This window comes from Triticum urartu, chromosome 5 (genome assembly GCF_003073215.2).
Source record: "Triticum urartu cultivar G1812 chromosome 5, Tu2.1, whole genome shotgun sequence".
Lineage (NCBI taxonomy): Eukaryota > Viridiplantae > Streptophyta > Magnoliopsida > Poales > Poaceae > Triticum > Triticum urartu.
The window spans coordinates 154,705,644-154,720,980 of record NC_053026.1 but is presented as its reverse complement, the minus strand read 5'-3'; positions in this window follow the sequence as shown (position 1 = coordinate 154,720,980).

The following is a 15,337-nucleotide window of genomic DNA, read 5'->3' as shown; positions in this document are numbered from 1 at the left end:
GTGTAACACCCCGAGAATCATGCTGCAGTAACTGCACACTAATGGTGCCAAGTCATCATCATTATGCCCATAAGAAAAACAATTAAGAAATACTTCAACCTCGAATTCAATTTTAAGTTAAAGTCAAATATTAATTATCCAAGTAGCAAAACATAAGTGTTCATAATATTACAAAAATTCCCAAACCTGTTATAAAAATAAAACCAACATTATTTGAAACTCCAAAACACCCTAGATAATTTTGAATGACCACACAACAACCATCCATCACATTGATATTCATAATGAAATTCAAATGAAACTGTCATGCCACCAAACCTTTTGTGGCAGTGCAAAATATTGATTAGTAATTGTTTTGACAAGTTACACTTTTTTTTCAAAATTCATTTGGTGCACTAAATAAATGCAACTCCATGGTGGACTAATAAAACAGAAAAAAAGGAAGGAAGAAAGAAACACCTACAGTGCGCTGGGCCCTAGTGGCCACAGCACACAGCCCAGCACGCACAGCGCAACAGCCTAGCCCAACTACCCCTGTCTCCTTCTTCCCTTTTCATCACAGGCGCCGTGGACTCACATGCCGCGTCCATGGTTTCGATTGCCACACGTCGGCCATCCGGTCCTCCCCGGCGACCACAAGACCTTCCCTCACCCCCTGCTGAAACCCTATCCCCCTCATTCCGCTCTTGCATTGTTCTTTCTCTCCTGCAAGAAGCCAAGTCACCGTCGCCGTGAACCCCGTCGTCCTTGCGCCCACCCAGCTCCCCGATGCCTGAGAATTTGTCCAACTACTTCTCCTTCCTCGCCTACGTCGACTGCATGGAGGGATTCGGCCTCAGAGCCCCTGCAACAAGTGGATCGAACTCGTCTTCCACCTCGACACCCAAAGCACGCCGTCGTCAAATTCGTCTTCGTCGAACCCTCCCCGACCACGCCGTGTACTCCTCTCCGACCGCTGTGAGCTGCCCTTCAGTTTCCCCTACTCCCCATGCTCGTTTTCTTCCCGTAGTGTCGCGCCCGTGATTTTGCCGCACCACTATCAGCCAAGATCGGGCCTCTCTCCGCGCGCACCTTCCCCGTGGTACCCTCTACTTGGCCTCGCCTCCGGCTAGCGCCCAACCACACCAGACTGCGCTCACCCCTCCCCGGTCCATTCCCTGACCGCGGCTACGCGCGCGTCCTGCCTCCGCGGGGCTGCGCCCCGGCCTGCAGCCGCCCGCTCCTGATGGCTATGGTGTAGCCTACTGCTGCTCCCGCCTACGCGTCTGCCGCCCAGCTCGCCCCTGGCCGCATCCGACCATGCACGTTGTCACCTGACCACGCCCTACACAGCGTGAGCGCCCGTGCCCCGTGCCCTATGCGCATCCCTGGCGGTGCTGCGTCCCGCCGCTACTCCTGTCTCGCGTGCATGTGCGCCATGGCTTCACCTTGTTGTTCCTCTTGTGTCGGTGCTACTGATGCCCGCCACTGCCCACTACTTCTGCTGTCGCTAGCTGCTGCTACTCTTAGTAATTGCTTGCTACTGCTGCATTGCTATAGTAACATTCAGTTACTATAGCAGTAGCTAGCTTTTGTATTTCTACAATGACTAGCCCGCTAAACAACCCCTAAACAACGATCAGACAAGTCCTAACATGGGTAAAATTATATGAACGAAAAGTAGATGTAACAAGCTTCATTTTGTTCCATTGGACCTACTTCAGATAATGCGCGGATTAATTCCTATGAAAATGACAAATATCTGTGTTCTATTAACCGGAAGAACTGAAAAACAGATTCTGGAATTGACATCCAGTAGCACTTTTCTAACAAATATTTGAGCAAGCAAATGGACACTAATGTAGATGGACCTGAGACTGCCATGTAGATCACATCAGAGTGCCCAGATTTGATATAAGGCACTAATTCAAAGGATGTACAGAATGCTAGCAATAGTCTCTGCAAAAAAACTAAGTGATGTTTAAAACTGAGGACTTAGCCAATTTTCAAGGATTCCAGAAAATGCTTAAAAACTTCGGAAAATTGTAGAAATTCATCCGTAGCTCAGATCGAAAAACTTTGTACATGAAAGTTGCTCAGAACGACGAGACGAATCTGAATACGCAGCCCGTTCGTCTGCCACACATCCCTAGCATAGCGGACACGCAACTTTCCCCCTCCGGTTCATCTGTCCGAAAATGCGAAACACCTGAGATACTTTCCCGGATGTTTTCCCCCTTCGGCGGTTTCACCTCCTACCGTGTTAGGGCACACCTGGCACCGTTACTTGTCAAGTCATGCATCGTTATGCATATGTTTGCATTGTATACATTGTTTCTTCCCCCTGTTCTCTCCGGTAGACTACGAGAATGACGCCGCTGCTGGTGCCCCGATCGACTACGTTGTTGACGACCCTTCCTTCTTGCCAAAGCAACCAGGCAAGCCCCCCCCCTTGATCAACCCGATATCACATATTCTTCTCTCTACTGCTTGCATTAGAGTAGTGTGGCATGTTACTATTTCCGGTTAATCCTATTCTGTTGCATAGCCTGTCATTGTTGCTACAGTTTTTGATACCTTACCTGCAATCCTAAATGCTTAGTATAGGATGCTAGTTTATCATCAATGGACCTACATTCTTGTCTATCTACCATGCTATACTATCAGGCCGTGATCACTTGGGAGGTGATCACGGGTATATACTTATACATAATATGTGATACAGGTGGTGACTAAAGTCGGGTCAGCTCGTAGAGTACCCGCATGTGATTCCGATGAGGGGGCTGAAAGGACAAGTGGTTCCATCCTGGTAGTTGTGGGCCTGGGTTCCCGACGGCCCCCGACTATTACTTTGTGGCGGAGCGACAGGGCAGGTTGAGACCACCTAGGAGAGAGGTGGGCATGGCCCTGGTCGGCGTCTGCGGTTACATTAATTAACATGCTTAACGAGATCTTGGTATTTAATCTAACTCTGGCCACTGGCCTATACGCACTAACCAACTACACGGGAACAGTTATGGGCACTCGACGTCGTGGTATCAGCCGAAGCCTTCTAGACATCAGCGACCGAGCGGCGCGCGCCAGGTTGGACCGTGTAACGCAACTTCCTTTGTAATGGAGGTTGCTAGGTCTGCTCACCGGTCGCGTACGCAACGTGCAGGTGTGTAATGGACGATGGTCCCAGACCCCTGCGTGCATAGGATTTAGACCCGCGTGCCGACCTCTCTATTAGGCCTAGGTGGGGTTGCGACGTGGTAATCTTCCGAGGCCGGGCATGACCCAGTAAAGTGTGTCCGGCCAGAGGGATCGAGCGTGTTGGGAAACGTGGTGCACCCCTACAGGGAAGTTTATCTATTCGAATAGTCATGTCCCTCGGTAAAAGGACGACCCGGAGTTGTACCTTGACCTTATGACAACTAGAAACCGATACTTAATAAAATACACCCTTTCAAGTGCCAGATACAACCCGGTGATCGCTCTCTCACAGGGCGACGAGGGGAGGATCGCCGGGTAGGATTATGCTATGCGATGATACTTGGTTAACTTACCATCTACTCTCTTCTACTGCTTCAAGATGGAGGCTGCCAGAAGCATAGTCTTCGATAGGACTAGCTATCCCCCTCTTATTCTGGCATTCTGCAGTTCAGTCCACATATACTACCCCTTTCATGGATACCAATGCATATGTAGTGTAGTTCCTTGCTTGCGAGTACTTTGGATGAGTACTCACGGTTGCTTTGCTCCCACTTTTCCCCCTTTCTATACCTGGTTGTCGCAAACAGATACTGGAGTCCAGGAGCCAGAGGATCCCGAGGATGATTCTACGTGGAGTTCGACTTCGAGGAGTAGTTAGGAGGTCCCAGGCAGGAGGCCTTGCCTTTTCGATCATTGCTAATTTTGTGCTAGCCTTCTTAAGGTAATCTTGTTTAACTTATGTCTGTACTCAGATATTATTGCTTCCGCTGACTCTTGTATTTTTTGAGCTTATGTATTCGAGCCCTTGAGGCCCCTGGCTTGTAATATAAAGCTTGTATTATTTTAATTTCTGTCTAGAATTGTGTTGTGATATCTTCCCGTGAGTCCTTGATCTTGATCGTACACATTTGCGTGTATGATTAGTGTGCGGTCAAATTAGGGGTGTCACAAGTTGGTATCAGAGCCGACTGCCTGTAGGAATCCCTCTTCCCCACTCCTTGGCCGAAGTTGAGTCTAGTCGATGAAAATTGTTTTACTAACATGGCTGTGCAGCCCATGGGCCACGACACCATTGGGTGGTATTAGGATCTTTTATTCCTCATCTATACTCTGGGACTCCGATCTCTCTTCTATTCGGGTTAACTGAATTTTACTAAATCTAACATTAGGATCTCGTGAACACTTTCACTTGGAGAGCAACTTATTACCGATGATTGTCTGTTGCACCAGAGGATTCCGAGGTTACTCTACGATGTTCTCCCGAGACACTTGTACCCACCGCCTTTGCAAATACCCTACCACTGTTATATCCTTATTGATAACTGCATACACCTGCCATTCTTACATTCAATCCCATTTATCTTCTCATGCATCCTGAGTCTGAGGTATCTTGATGCCAATCGGATCTGAACCTCGGTCAGATATGATGGTTGGAACATTTTCCAAGAGTCATGACAATGGTCTTTATATAACCCAATAAGGTGATGTCATGCCTAGCGCCCCTGGCGGGAGGACCTATTGTTATAGTTTCCTTATTAGCAAGGTTATCCATTATTCCATGAGGAAATTGTAAGACTTATTCTACAAGTTGTTCCTGATGGGTCCTTCCTGTATGCAAAGTCTGACTTTTTGCTTAAAGACCATGTCAATGCTATCTCGAAGCATGTCTGTGGTAATCCGATTTTGAATAAGAACATTTAAAGCACAATGCTAAATTTTCCTTATCCATTGTCCAAACACCTTTGTATGGGTAATATCATGAGATTCCTCCCCCCTTTCCAAAATGGTTTTCTACTTTCTATCCTGTCATGGATATCATGCTCTGATTGTCCTTGTGAAGGATATACCCTGAAATATGTGTTTAAACACATTTTCCTTTCCATTGTTCTGTTCAATCTGGAGATCACCTTTTCCTTTCCATTGTTCTATTTAACCTTTATGGTGTTCTATATGACCTAAGCAGTAATATTCTTCTGCTTATGTAAACACCTAGGTGTACAATCGTGTCGGTAAGACCTTGTTACTATTGTTGATAACATTCTGGTAACTACCGATGGACGAGAACTTTGCCTACAGGTCTGCCTCGTTTCAATGAGCAGGAAAATGGTTCTCTTCACCCCTCGCCCTTGGTACCGACGTTGTTGCCGACATAACTGACAGGTCATCCTCTCACATGCCTTTCTATCATTACCGTGCAAAATATCGCTGCCCTTTCTACCTTTAACCCACATGGTGGGCCCATCACCCACAGTTCCACATGATCGAAACCTGACTCTCCTGTATCCCCTATTTCCAAACGTATTCCTCATGCTTGGCTTCGTATATAGATCACGAGCCACCTTCCGAGTGATCATCAATTCTGGTATCAGACGCAATACTTATTCTCGTGGCCCTGAAACCCCTTTCACCTTCTGTCTAGGCATTGAACGATTGCCTGGCCGATTCCTTATTGTACCTTCTTACTTTGCTCTCGATGTTTTCCTAAGTTACAACTCTAGAGATACCTTGGGCCAAAATCCCTGAGCTAATTACCGAATGTTAGACCTTGTAGACATCTGTCCTTGTAGTTTTCCCTCATATCCTTTCGTAAATACAATGGAGTTCCTGAAGGAAGGGTGACAACTTTGTCATGATGACCTGAAGCAAAGAAATGAAGACATCAATGTAATGGATCGACCTCTTTGAGATGAGCAACCAGGACCGAGAAGATTCGTTAGAATTTCATAATCAGATCTTTCTCCCTTACCCCACCTCCTAAAAATCTCGGGATGAGATTTCTTGTAGTGGAGGAGATTTGTAACAACCCGAGAATCATGCTGCAGTAACTCCACACTAATGATGCCAAGTCATCATCATTATGCCCATAAGAAAAACAATTAATAAATACTTCAACCTCAAATTCAATTTTAAATTAAAGTCAAAATGTTAATTATCCAAGTAGCAAAACATAAGTGTTCATAATATTACAAAAATTCCCAAATCTGTTATAAAAATAAAACCAGCATTATTTGAAACTCCAAAACGCCCTAGATAATTTTGAATGACCCCACAACAACCATCCATCACATTGATATTCATAACGAAATTCAAATGAAACTGTCATGCCACTAAACTTTTTGTGGCAGTGCAAAATATTGATTAGTAATTGTTTTGGCAAGTTCCACTTTTTTTCAAAAGTCATTTGGTGCACTAAATAAATGCAACTCACTGGTGGACTAATAAAACAGAAAAAAGGAAGGAAGAAAGAAACAACTACAGTGCGTTGGGCCCTAGTGGCCATAGCACACAGCCAAGCACGCACAGCACAACAACCCACCCAACTACCCCTGTCTCCTTCTTCCATCTTCATCAGAGGCACTGTGGACGCACATGCCGCGTCCATGGTTTCGATTGCCACACGTCGGCCATCCGGTCCTCCCCGGCGACCACAAGACCTTCCCTCACCCCCTGCTGAAACCCTAGCCCCCTCATTCCCCTCTCGCATTGTTTCTTTCTCTCCTGCAAGAAGCCGAGTCGCCGTCACCGTGAACCCCGTCGTCCTCGCGCCCATCCAGCTCCCCGACGCCTGAAAATTTGTCCAACTACTTCGCCTTCGTCGTCTACGTCGACTGCATGGACGGATTCGGCCTCGGAGCCCCTACAACGAGTGGATCGAACTCTTCTTCCACCTCGACACCCAAAGCACGCCATCGTCAAATTCGTCTCCATCGAACCCTCCCCGACCACACCGTCTACTCCACTCCGACCACTGTGAGCTGCACTTCAGTTTCCCCTACTCCCGATGCTCGTTTGCTTCCCGTAGTTTTGCGCCCTTGATTTTGCTGCACCACTATCCGCCACGGTCGGGCCTCGCTTCACGCGCGCCTTCCCTGTGCTACCAACTGCCTGGCCTCGCCTCCAGCTAGCGCCCGACCACACCAGACCGCGCTCACCCCGCCCCGGTCCATTCCCTGGCCGCGGCTACGTGCGTGTCCCGCCTCCGCGGGGTTGCGCCCCGGCATGCAGCCGCCCGCTCCTGATGGCTGCGCTGCAGCCTACTGCTGCTCCCGCGTACGCCTCTGCCGCCCAGCTCGCCCCTGGCCGCATCCGGCCGTGCACGTTGTCACCTGACCGCGCCCAACACAGCGTGAGTGCCTGTGCCCCGTGCCCCATGCGCGTCCCTGGCAGCGCTGCGTCCCGCTGCTGCTCCTGTCTCGCGCGCATGTGCGCCATGGCCTCACCTTGTTGTTCCTCTTGTGTCGCTGCTACTGATGCCCGCCACTGCCCACTACTTCTGCTGTCGGTAGCTGCCGCTACTCTTAGTAATTGCTTGCTACTGCTGCGTACTACCGCTGCTATGCTACAGTAACATTCAGTTACTGCTAGCTTTTGTATATCTACAATGACTAGCCGACTAAACAACTCCTAAACAGCGATAAGATAGGTCCTAACATGGGTAAAAATTATATGAACGGAACGTAGATGTAACAAGCTTCATTTTGTTCCATTGTACCTACTTCAGATAATGCGTGGATTAATTCTGATGAAAATGGCAAATATCTATGTTCTGTTAACGGGAAGAACTGAAAAACAGATTCTGAAATTGACATCCAATAGCACTTTTCAAACAAATATTTAAGCAAGCAAATGGACAATAATGTAGATGGACCTGAGACTGCCATGTAGATCACAGCAGAGTGCTAGATTTGATATAAGGCACTAATTCAAAGGATGTATGGAATGCTAGCAATAGCCTCTGCAAAACAACTAAGTGATGTTTAAAAGTGAGGACTTAGCCAATTTTCAGGGATTCCAGAAAATGCTTAAAACTTTGGAAAATTGTAGAAATTCATCCGTAGCTTAGATCGAAAAACTTTGTATATTAAAGTTGCTCAGAACGACGAGACGAATCCGAATACACAGCCCGTTCGTCTGCCACACATCCCTAGCATAGCGAACATGCAACTTTCCCCCTCCAGTTCATCTGTCCAAAAATGTGAAACACCTGAGATACTTTCCCGGATGTTTTCCCCCGTCACCGGCATCACGTCTTATCGCGTTAGGGCACACCTGGCACTGTTACTTGTCATGTCATGCATCGTTATGCATCTATTTGCATTGTATTCATTGTTTCTCCCCCCCTGTTCTCTCCGGTAAACTACAAGACTGACGCCGCTGCTGGTGCCCCGATCGACTACGTTGTTGACAACCCTTCCTTCTTGCCAAAGCAACCAGGCAAGCCCCCCCTTGATCAACCCGATATCGCCTATTCTTCTCTCTACTACTTGCATTAGAGTAGTGTAGCATGTTACTGTTTCCGGTTAATCCTATTCTGTTGCATAGCTTGTCACTATTGCTGTAGTTGTTGATACCTTACCTGCAATCCTGAATGCTTAGTATAGGATGCTAGTTATCATCAGTGGCCCAACATTCTTGTTCGTCTGCCATGCTATACTATCGGGCCGTGATCACTTGGGAGGCACGGGTATATACTTATACATAATATGTGATACAGGTGGTGACTAAAGTCGGGTCAGCTCATAGAGTACCCACAGGTGATTCCGATGAGGGGGCTGAAAGGATAGGTGGTTCCATCCAGGTAGTGGTGGGCCTCAGTTCCCGACGGCCCCCGACTATTACTTTGTGGCGAGTGACATGGCAGGTTGAGACCACCTAGGAGAGAGGCGGGCCTGGCCCTGGTCGGCATCCATGGTTACATCAATTAACATGCTTAACGAGATCTTGGTATTTGATCTGGGTCTGGCCACTGGCCTATACACACTAACCAACTACGCGGGAACAGTTATGGGCACTCGACGTCGTGGTATTAGCCAAAGCCTTCTAGACATCAGCGACTGAGCGGCGCACGCCGGGTTGGACCGTGTAAGGCAACTTCCTTTATAATGGAGGTTGCTAGGTCTGCTCACCGGCCGTGTACGCAACGTGCAGGTGTGTAATGGACGATGGGCCTAGCCCCCTGCATGCATAGGATTTAGGACGGTGTGCTGACCTCTCTATTAGGCCTAGGTGGGGCTGCGATGTGTTGATCTTCCGAGGCTAGGCATGACCCAAGAAAGTGTGTCCGGCCAGAGGGATCGAGTGTGTTGGGAAATGTGGTGCAACCCTGCATGGAAGTTTATCTATTCGAATAGCTGTGTCCCTCGGTAAAAGGACGACCCGGAGTTGTACCTTGACCTTATGACAACTAGAAACGGATACTTAATAAAGTACACCCTTTCAAGTGCCAGATACAACCCGGTGATCGCTCTCTCATAGGGCGACGAGGGGAGGATCGCCGGGTAGGATTATGCTATGCGATGATACTTAGTTAACTTACCATCTACTCTCTTCTAGTGCTTCAAGATGGAGGCTGCCAGAAGCATAGTCTTCGATAGGACTAGCTATCCCCCTATTATTCTGGCATTCTGCAGTTCAGTCCACATATACTATCCCTTTCATTGATACCAATGCATATGTAGTGTAGTTCCTTGCTTGCAAGTACTTTGGATGAGTACTCACGGTTGCTTTGCCCCCCCTTTTCCCCCTTTCTATACCTGGTTGTCGCAAACAGATGCTGGAGTCAAGGAGCCAGAGGATCCCGAGGATGATTCTACATGGACTTCGACTTCGAGGAGTAGTTAGGAGGTCCCAGGTAGGAGGCCTTGCCTTTTCGATCATTGCTACTTTTGTGCTAGCCTTCTTAAGGCAATCTTGTTTAACTTATGTCTGCACTTAGATATTATTGCTTTCGCTGACTCTTGTATTTTTCGAGCTTATGTATTCGAGCCCTCGAGGCCCCTGGCTTGTAATATAAAGCTTGTATTATTTTAATTTGTGTCTAGAGTTGTGTTGTGATATCTTCCCGTGAGGCCGTGATCTTGATCGTACACATTTGCGTGTATGATTAGTGTACGGTCAAATCAGGGGCGTCACACGCAGCCACTTCTCGGGCAGGTATAACCTACTCACACCTTGTTCTATTCCTCTATTTTTTCTGACGGTCGACTGTGATCTGACTGTCGAGTGACCGCAGCGCCAACCAACGTCATCACCCTTCCAGACGACGATGAGGAGGAACCTCTAAGAAGCAGAGGGGGAGGAGGCTGGTCGACTCCCTCACGAAGGTTGCTAGGAGAACACCTTCAGGTTAGACATCTCATACGCCGCCTGAACTTGCCTTTCAAGAGCCTGGTGGTTCGTCTCAGACCGGCGCTATCGCTACTGCTCCACCATCAATTACTCTGCCATTGGTGTCAACTCCTCCAACCTTTGAGCCTACTGGCCAAACTCAAGCGCCAATTCTTCTGACTGCATCGTCAGCTCCATCGCCGATTGTATTCGCTCTGCACCATGTTCCATAGGACCAGACCGAGGCCAGCAAGGAGGCTACGATCCAGGCCGGTTTGATGATGCAGCACCCAGAGGAGGTGTATGAAAGCAGCAAGCTAGATTATCATGTCAACACAACCATTCAAGCTAATGTCCTTGTAAGTACAATAGTAAGTTGATTTCCGATTGGATTTTCTCTGTCTTGATTCTGCTGAACTTGTACACCCATTGGATGTTTTTTTCTTTTGTCCTGTGTTCCATCCACTGAAAACGGTCGGGCCACGCTGAGTGGGGAATCGATCCAGTGGGGGCACGCTGAGTGCACCCACAGGGTGTAGTCCCCGAGGCTGCCATCAAATGTCTGATTCGGCGGGGGCCTTAGATTTTTTTTTTGCTTGAAGCTCCTCCACTCGGGTCGGGCAGGTCGTACCAAGTGGGAAATTGATCCAGTGGGGGCATGCTGAGTGCACCCACTGGGTGTAATCCCCAAGACCGTCGTTGAATGTTTGATTCAGCGGGGGTCTAAGAACAAGTTTTTTTGACTCTTCCATTCGGGCCGGGCAGGCCGTACCAAATGGGAAATTGATCCACTGGGGTACATTGAGTGTGTAGTCCCCGAGATCACCGTCGAATGTTTGATTCAGCGGTGGTCTGAGAACTCTTTTGATAGTAGCAATCTGGATTTGCTCTTCTCCTCTCGGAAGTAGAGGACCTGCTTTTGAGAATCTTTCTCTTCATCGACTGAATTGTTTTTTTGTTGATCTCAGAAATCTTGTGAACTTGGGACTCAGTATGTTGCCCTAGAGAAGGAGAAGATCCAACTCCAACTGGATCTAGAACTCTCCAAGAAGAATATGAAGGATGCTCAGGATGAAGTGAAGACCATGGGAGGTAACACTTTGCTGACTATGTGCTTTGTCACTTCTTCTTTTTGTCCTTTCAACCGAGTGACTCCACTCGAACAAATGTGCATAGTGAAAAGTGCCAACTCCAAGCATGACTAAAGAATGTTATTTCTTTAGACACTGTCGGTGTCAAAACCGGCAGATCTCGGGTAGGGGGTCCCGAACTGTGCATCTAGGATGGATGGTAACAGGAGGCAGGGGACACGATGTTTTACCCAGGTTCGGGCCCTCTTGATGGAGGTAAAACCCTACGTCCTACTTGATTAATATTGATGATATGTGTAGTACAAGAGTAGATCTACCACGAGATCAGAGAGGCTAAACCCTAGAAGCTATCCTATGGTATGATTGTCTGTTGTGATTGTTGTCCTACGGACTAAAACCCTTCGGTTTATATAGACACCGGAGAGGGTTAGGGTTACACAAGGTCGGTTACAAAGGAGGAGATATACATATTCGTATTGCCTAGCTTGCCTTCCACGCCAAGTAGAGTCCCATCCGGACACGAGACGAAGTCTTCAATCTTGTATCTTCATAGTCTAACAGTCCGGCCAAAGAATATAATCCGGCTGTCCGGAGACCCCCTAATCCAGGACTCCCTCAGTAGCCCCTGAACCAGGCTTCAATGACGATGAGTCCGGCGCGCAGTATTGTCTTCGGCATTGCAACGCGGGTTCCTTCTCCGAATACATCACAGAAGAATTTGAAAACGAGGATAGTGTCCGACCCTGCAAAATAAGTTCCACGTACCACCGTAGAGAGAATAATATTTTCGCAGATCTAATTTGCTGGCTTGTTTTGTCAGCATGATGTTATGTCATGGCCCGGTGATTATTTGAACCGTTTCCTTTAACCAGCCCCGCAAATAACGCGAGGCAGTTTTTCGACACGTCTTGTCAAAGCAGAGATCGTGTCCCGTTATTACGGGATTCTCATCAATAAGGGCGTGGGTAACCCAACCGCGCCATCAATTATGGCGCTTGGGAGATAAGCGAGTTTTACCAGGTAAGTGGGGACGCTTAGCTTCGTTCGCCCATATAAAGGGATAAGGATTCACCTTTCTACCCACGCCTTCTTCCTCCTTTGCTCATCCGTTTTCGCACACTCGAGCTCTAGCGCCCAAGTCCACACTTCCCACCTCAACCTTCTCCAACCATGTCCGGAGTGGGAGGCAGGTGGATGGTCTCCTCCATTATGAAGGGAGACATCAAGAAGCTGCGCGGAACCGGATACTTAGCCGCAAACATCGCGCATCGGCTGCCCGCTGTGGGGCAGGTCGTCCCTACCCCGGAACCTCACGAGAGGGTAGTTTTCCTTCACCACTTCCTCCGGGGACTAGGGTTTCCCCTCCATCCATTCGTCCGTGGTCTCATGTTCTACTACGGGCTGGACTTTCATGATCTGGCCCCGAACTTCATCCTCAACATTTCGGCGTTCATCGTCGTGTGCGAAGCCTTCCTCCGCATTAAGCCCCACTTCGGCTTATGGCTGAAGACCTTCAATGTCAAGCCGAAGGTGGTGGGCGGCCGCCAGGTGGAGTGCAGAGGCGCCATGGTGGGCAAGATGCCCAACGTAACATGGCTCGAGGGCTCCTTTGTGGAAACCATAAAGGGGTGGCAATCGGGGTGGTTCTACATCACCGAGCCGCGCGACCCTGTATGGGCAGCGGCGCCCGAGTTCCGATCCGACATCCCCACGCGGCTCACCTCCTGGAAAGAGAAGGGCCTATCCTGGGGTAGTTCGGAAGAGCTGACCGGACTCCAAACATGTATTCAAAACATGGTGAACAAGAAGCTCAGGCTTGTCAACATAGTCCAAGTTATGCTCATCCACCGGATCCTCCTGTGCCAACAACGGGACTTCAACTTGTGGTAGTTCGACCCGGCGCAGCACCGAACTCTGAACAGGCTCTTCGACATGACTCATGAAGATGCCTGGAGGGTGTTGTTCAAAAGTGCCGAGGTTCCCCCTCCTATTACCGAGGATCGCGGATTCAGCGTGAAGCGCCAAGCCAGTGCGGTAAGCTGCTTTACCTTTCACAGGATACTTGTTTTTTATAGATTGACTCTATGCGGGATCTAAACTCCCGTACCTTTGACAGGACTTGCAGAAGATGGACGGATAGATCGACTGTCCGGCTCCTTTGCCCGAAAGCCCCGCTGACGCTCTTCTGGCGAAGATGTTGACTCCGGCCCCTTATACGGTGCCGGAGAAGACCAAGAAGGCCAAGGGAACCCGAAAGAGTCCCCGACTCCAGGCGTCATCGGACTCACCGTCCGATGACTCTGCGGTGCACTCTTCCCCCGAAGACGAGGAAGAAGAAGAAGATGCTCCCCCACCGACTGGGGGAGACAGGAAAAGGAAGGCCGCCCCAACCGGGGAGGCCGGAGGGTCCAAGAAGGGAAGGACTCTTCTTCCAGACAGTTCCACCGCCGCCGACGAAGGCGAAGACGAGTGATTGCCCAGGGCCAAGCCCCCGGGAGATCGTAAGTGTTCGGATACCAGAGTAACTCATGGAATTCCTTTGTCGCACTATTTTCCCTAATCGGCGAGCATAATTATGCAGGCCGCCACGAGCCAATATCGAGGTATCATCGGACGGCTCCTTGGGCTTGTCGGACATGGATAGCGATCCAGTCCCGACCGCCACCTCCCCCCATCATGCCGACGACGCCGAGGTGTTGTCTCAAGAGGCATCGGATCGAGGGGAGACAGTCCCGGAGGCGCCTCAAGGCGACCTTCTGGACTCCGACAGCCGAGGGGACGGGCCCCCTGAGAGCTCCGAGTTTGGCCCTCAGCCGAACACCGCACCGGACCCTCCAGCGGTTCCGGGCTCGGGCAGGCGGCCTCCTTCTAAGAGGGGCAAGACGCTTGTGCTGGTGACCTCTGTCCATCCAGAGGCACCGGACAATCTGCTAGAAGCGCTTCGCAGCGCTTCCATCAACGAGGAGCACCGCACTATCATGAGTGTGGTGATCCAGAAGGTTTAGTCCGCTAAGAGCGGATTGACTGAACCCTGTTGTAACGCCCTCGATGCGGCTATATCTCCCACGTGTCGAAGCACGACTTAGAGGCATAACCGCATTGAAAGCAATGTCGCAAGTGAGGTAATGTTCACACAACCCATGTAATACACAAGGGAAAGAGATACATAGTTGGCTTACAATCACCACTTCACACAATACATGAATAAAGCATTACATCAACCAGATACAATCAAGGTCCGACTACGGAACCAAAATAAAAGAAGACTACCCCAAGTGCTACACAGATCCCCGATCGACCCCAATTGGGCTCCACTACTGATCAACTAGAACAAAACGACACAAAGGATAAGATCTTCATCGAGCTCCTCCTTGAGCTTGGTTGTGTCATCTGCACGGTCTAACGACACCTGCAAACTGGTTTTGGAAGTATCTATGAGTCACAGGGACTCAGCAATCTCACACCCTCGCGATCAAGACTATTTAAGCTTATGGGTTAAGGTAAAAGGTATGAGGTGGAGCTGCAGCAAGCGACTAGCATATATGGTGGCTAAACATACGCAAATGAGAGCAAGAAGAGAAGGCAAGGCACGGTCGATAAAACTATGATCAAGAAGTGATCCTAGAAGAACCTACGTCAAGCATAACTCCAACACCGTGTTCACTTCCCGGACTCCGCCGGAAAGAGACCATCATGGTTACACACGCTGTTGATGCATTTTAATTAAGTTAAACTTCAGGTTTTCTACAACCGGACATTAACAAATTCCCATCTGCCCATAACCGCGGGCACGGCTTTCGAAAGTTCAAAACCCTGTAGGGGTGTCCCAACTTAGCCCATCACAAGCTCTCACGGTCAACGAAGGATATTCCTTCTCCCAAGACAATCTGATCAGACTCGGCATCCAGGTTACAAGACATCCTCGACAATGGTAAAACAAGTCCAGCAACACCGCCCGAATGTGC